Source organism: Canis lupus, chromosome 27 (assembly GCF_003254725.2).
Source record: "Canis lupus dingo isolate Sandy chromosome 27, ASM325472v2, whole genome shotgun sequence".
Lineage (NCBI taxonomy): Eukaryota > Metazoa > Chordata > Mammalia > Carnivora > Canidae > Canis > Canis lupus.
In genome coordinates, this window is record NC_064269.1 from 8,020,197 (window position 1) to 8,026,196 (window position 6,000).

The window sequence follows — 6,000 nt, forward strand, 5'->3', positions numbered from 1 at the left end:
GGAGGAAATTACAGTCAATAGAAACCAAAAGTCAATCAGTAATTTAATGGGAAATGATTCACAAAAGCAGTATTTACACACAAGGACAGCTTGTTCCAGTGACTTTAGAAAGTAAAAAGAGTTTATTTAAAAACCAACAAACAAATAGCAACTTTGGCAAATTCTGACACAGAATAAAAATGTTTGCAATTAAATCAATTCTATTGTCAGAATTCTTTGAATTGCAAGTGACCAATAGGAAATTAACTAGTATAAGAAAAGAAGTTAGTGGGTTCACATAAGTGACAGTTTTAGGGGTTTGTTGCAGGGACTTACAAACTGTCATTAGGTGGGTCCTTCGATCTATCTATCTACCCCTTTATCCCTACATCCATCCATCCATCCATCCATCCATCTCTCTGACTCCTGATCCATCTCTCTAGCTTACACTTTTCTTGGAGGCAACCTTTTTTCTTTCTTTTTTTTTTTTTTTTGAGGCAAGCTTTTTTCATTTGGTAGAGAAAAAAAGGACAAAGTCACCAAAACTTCAAGCATACATCATCCCAGTTCACTGGCCAAGAGTGGAAAGTTTCTTTTTCCTCTTGGGTCCGTATAGGGTAGAAAGGAATACAGGGTAACCCAAACAATATTTATCTACCACTCCACAACGGAAAAAACACTCCGAATCCAACTATTCCAATGCACAAAACCCCTATCCATCTCATATTTTTTTCATGTGATATTTTGTCATAAGCATATTACCTATCACTACATAGACTTCATAATGATCACTTTTAAGTGTCGATGTGACATTTAACTAAGTCCTTATTCACTATGCAACAATTTACTTACGTCCTTAATGATTAAATTTTTGCAATTTCTAGATGTCGCTATAAATTTAAAATATGGTAAGTATTCTCTTCTTACCTATAGCACGTTACTTTTTAAAAAGTATTTCCTTAATATAATTCTCAGAAATTGGATCAATGAGTAAAATTGTAAGAACATTTGCATAGATCTAGTCCTTAAAATATATAACCAAATGTATGTACCAAAGCTGTACCAATTTCCAGTGCCTCTGCTGAGGTTTTCACGCCACAGCATTACCATGTCTTCATCAGCTTGGAGGTGAACTTTCATTAAGTCGTGGTCCCCAAACCTCACCAGTTCCTAGCATCTTCGTTAGCCCACTACCTTTTTAGCCTGACTCTCTCCTCTGAGGAAACATAAGGAGGTTGCCTCGCCCAATTGCTAGCACATAGTAGGCATTCACCACAGGTTGGGTAAATCTGCAGCTGAATCTTTTATGATCCTATCCACGTTCCTAGGGAAAACTGCCTTTTGAAATGCTGGCTTTGAGCATACAAAGTATGGAACAAAGAGAAAAATGTATCCGCGCGGTTGTTTCTACAAAAAACTATATAAAGAGGAAGGACTTACTTTTGATTTGTCTACTCTCTTAAGCTTATCTGTTTTGGCAGACAGATCTGAAGGAGTTATTCACACAGAAGTGTAATGCAATCTTCATTGGTCCTCTTCTAAAGAAGGCTGGGGGGGTGGGGGGGTTGTTTTGTTTTGTTTTTAAGATTAACCACACCAACATTGCTCAATGTTGTGGGTCAAAAGCCTGGATGCCTGTCAGAATGACCTGTAGAGAGTTTTTAAAATGCAGATGTCTGGGCCCCATCCCAAACCCTCTAATTTAGAATACCCACAGGGTGGAACCAGGTATTTATAACTTTTTAAATCTCCACAGGTGATTCTGACAGCCAGGGTATAGGGACCAAATAAATCAACCAGTAATGAGGTATTAGTATTAACGTCAGTTGTTCTTCATCCTTCTATTTAAATTGAAAACAAACTTAATGAGGGTTTTCTTTCCTTCTACCTTTCCCCTGTCTCCTGCCTGTGGGGGGTGGGGTGGCTGGGGGAGCTTTGTGGGCAGTCTGAGTCCCACAGGCCGTCCGCCCACCTCTGTGGATCAGCTCCTGGCTCCTGCACATTCCTCTCACCCAGAGGAGGCCTGGGCTTCTCTAGGTTGCCAGTGATTGCACCCGGGGCCTTTGCAGTGTCTGAAAACCTGGGAAGTTTCCTGGGCAAACAGATCCACACCATCTTGTCCAGAATCCACTCAACTCCTGGGTCCCTCTCAGAGTCTCCAAGGTCCTGACTCAGCCAGGAAGAGGGGTGCTATTTCTTGGGCTCCTTCAAAAACCCCACCAGTAAGTGGTCCATTTACACAGCTTTATCTTCCTTCCTGGACCATGTGCTTGTTGAGGACAAATTTGCACATCTCCCCGATGGTGTGTAAGGCATGGAGCCTGGCACCTAACAGACATCAGTCAGGTATGTGATGAGCAAAATATGAGGGGAGAACTGACATCCACTCCATACCTGCTCTGGGCCCAACATGACATGAGGCCTTTAGTTACATAGTCTCATGCTACCCACATCACATCCCTGTGAGGTAGGACTCATTAGTCTAATTTGCAGGCAAGAAGAGAAATTGTCAGCAAACGAAGTTCATTTCGTCAAAAAGGCAAGAGCCTAAAAAAAAGTGAGAATTTATTCCCCTCCTTCTTCCCTCTGCCTCATTTTCTCAAGATAATTTAAGCACACAGCTAAAAGTCTAGAGATCCTTTATATGACAGATGCACAGTGATCTAGAGATGATTGTCCTCTTGGTTGCAAATTATCAAATTGATGAGGTCTAACCCAGACAAGTGCCCTCTCTCTTTCTACATTGTTCATTATCGTGAGATCTTGGTATTTCAAATAGGATTATGCCATTTGGGCTGGGCACTTAAGATTTCCCTAAGGGCCAAGGCTGAGTAATTTTCAGGTAATGAGCGTTAATGTCCAAGGAAAGAGACATCCTGAATCACCTTCTGAACCTGTGCCATGGATCTGCTGTAATAGTATCAGTAGTTCTAGAACCTTGCATAATTGATCTTGTGACTTGAAACTGAATCACTTTCAAGGCTTCTCCAAAATGGTTTTTGCCCTCCTGAACTATACTTTATTACAGTTACTCTTACCCAGACAAATGAAGAGAAAGAAAATGATAATTCTCCAGTGTTCCCACCTTCACTGAGGAGTCTTCAAAGTCATCCTGAGCCTCCTTTATCCACAAGGGCAGAGGGCACCACAAGCAAACTTTTCCCCGGCCTGAAAAATTATTGAGAGTGAGATGTAGAAGAAAGGGATGTTCTTCTACAGACCCAGGATTCAAGTTTCTAGTTCACCAAGGCCTCTGAGGCACCACCCCAAGGAAGTAACCTAAGTTATACAAATCCTTGTGCACATCACCAGAGAGAGAGTCTATATCGGTGTGCAATATCACTATGCAACGTATAATAAAATTCACTAACCCAGACCCTGCTCACTTAAAATTTGAGGTCACAAAACCTTCAACCTGGCACTCTTTCCTGGGACACTTGAGGACACAGAGGCTCAGAGAGGCTAAGTGACTTGCCAGAAATCACACAGCTATCAAGTTAGTAGCACTGCAGTTTGAGAGGTTTAGAATTTGAGTCCAGTCCTGCTCTGTTTATGAAAGTACTGCCCTTAACATGAAGGGAAAAATGAAATTTAACTTTCTTTTAAGGTAAAATAATTTACCACCTAGAACACAGCATAACTGAGGAGGGTATAGAGACGAGGGTAGACAGGAAAAAATGTATGCTTTTCCCACTGGAAAAGAGATTGTTAGGCAGGAGGAAGAAGTAGGCAGTAAGAATTAAAAGGCTACTCTTCAATTTGCCAGCTGGGTAATCTGAGGAAAGTTAGTTGACGGATGTGAACTTCAAATTTTTTCATCCATAAAAGGGACCTACTCCCAGGATTACTATAATATTTAAGTTAAATCATACAGATAAACTAGCTGAAACTTAGTTGCTCAATAAATATTACATCCCTCCCTCAAAACAGCTATAAATTAATTATTCTTCTCCAGTCATTAAAGAGTGACCCTTAATTTTTTCATGGCCCATCATTGCATTTCCTTATTTGCTCAATTGTTTATTTTCTGCCTCTTTCTATCAGGAGGTAAGCTCAAAGAGGACAAGTCCATTTCTGTTCTCATCCCCAGTTCCTACTACAGGGCCTGGCCTACAGAGACAATTAGAAAAAACTGACAAATTACATAAAATAATTAAAAACTTCACAGGGAGAAACTATTTTTCCCTGCCATTATTTTTTTAGGGAAAGGTAATATTTTACTAATTCTTTTATCCTAAGTGTGTCTATGTAAAGATTGTGTTTATATGCATATCTTAGGTGTGTGTGTATATATGTACATACATACACACACACATGAATCCAATATAGTGTACACTAATATAATACGTGTATACCAATAAGTCATGTAAAATACTAGGTTATATATAGTATCATATACTAATAAGTATTGCGTATACATGTACATTGTACATGTAATTTATTACATGTGTAATAAACGCTATAAACTAGATATCAAAATAAATTATGTACTAAATATGAGATACTGTTTGCCATCGGGGAGAGGTAAAGGAATAGGTACTTGGAGAGGAACAAAAAGAAGCTCAACATTAATCCCTAAATGTCTTATTTCTTTTATATGAAAAATGATAGGCAGAGTAAAAAAGAAAAAAGCTAATTGAATAAGGGAGAAAAACTTGATGGGAAAGAGGCACTGATGTGAAAGAAATTAGCATAAACTGACTCTGCCCTAACAACCTTATGAAGTAGACAGTCCTATTCCAAGTTTGCAGACGGGGAACTGAGGCCAAGCAATGTGTTCCAGGTCAAGTAGACAGCAGGCAGCAGTGGGGAAGTGAAAACAGAGGGTGTTAGACACCAGCCCCTGCTCCTACCTCTAGGATTCAGCTTGATTTCGAAGCCGATCAGATTACCATCCGAAGAATTCCCAGAGGATGTGTCTCTGGAAGAACCTACATCATTATGAGAGCAATGTCACTCTCTAGAGGACTGGGATCACTGAGCATCCTTCAGGCAAATACTTGGGTTTGTGAATCGTTGCCCTATAATAAATAAGATAGTGAATTAGCAAGTTTTCACTAGATTATAGTCATTAATAACCCCCAAATCTCAGTTGCTTTTCAACAATGAAGATATATTTCTCAGTCCCATTTCATTTGTTGGCTATGGCTCTGCTCCTGTTTTTTCATGCAGGATCAAAGCCGAAGGAGCAGCTTCTCTAGGAGACACACTGGACATGGCAGGGGAGAGAAAATAGAGGCCAAACTGCAATGGCCCTTGGTGTTTGCCGGAAACTTCCACTCAGACATGGCATACATTGCTTCCTCTCACTCTATTGGCCAAAACAAATCACATGGCCCAGCATGATACCAAGGGGACCCAGAGGTAGACTCCTCCCACAGAAGCACTGTAAGTTATATGGCTGTCAACAGAGATGTGTAAAATTATTAAAAGGTGCAGTAAAAAAAATCAACAATAATACAATATTCCATAGATTCCATGTTCTCTGCTTTCGGTAATCAACAGGTAAAGTTTCTGTTTTCATTCCCAACAAACATACTGACACTTTTTCTTACAATTTATTTACTTATTTTTAGAGAGGAGGGGGTATGGGAGAGAGAGAATCTCCAGCAGACTCCTTGCTGAGTGAGGAGCCTCAGGAAAGGCTCCATCCCACCACCCTGAGATCATGACCTAAACCGAAATCGAGTCAGATGCTTAACGAACCAAGCCACCCAAATACCCCTAACACTCACTTTTTATCATTTACATAAATTATTTCTTTCAGAGGTTCAGGCTACTGGAAAAAAAAAGTATTTAAATATTCCCTGGAGTTCCCAGAAAGTTCTCTGCAACTTTCTGAGAGAAATGCCATAAATAATAAACAACCATCACCTGTTTTAATACTCTATGGTTCTTTCAAAAATTACAGCCACACCCTAACCCTAACTGATTTAAATATATTCTCTTAGAACCACAGATGTTAGTTGTGTAAAAATGACATTTCAAAAGAAACAAATGGCATAAGTACCCAGACTGGGT

The 6,000-nt window shown here is 39.7% G+C and overlaps 1 long non-coding RNA gene across 1 annotated transcript in view; it reads left to right on the top strand.

The window, feature by feature from the left end:
- The window catches only part of LOC118352532 (uncharacterized), a 57,515-nt gene extending 51,945 nt beyond the window's left edge, over positions 1 to 5,570 (top strand). The window contains exon 3 of the long non-coding RNA XR_007406399.1: positions 5,152 to 5,570. This is a non-coding gene — a long non-coding RNA (uncharacterized LOC118352532). The remainder of the gene's footprint in view (positions 1 to 5,151) is intronic.
- The last annotated feature ends 430 nt before the right edge of the window (positions 5,571 to 6,000 follow it).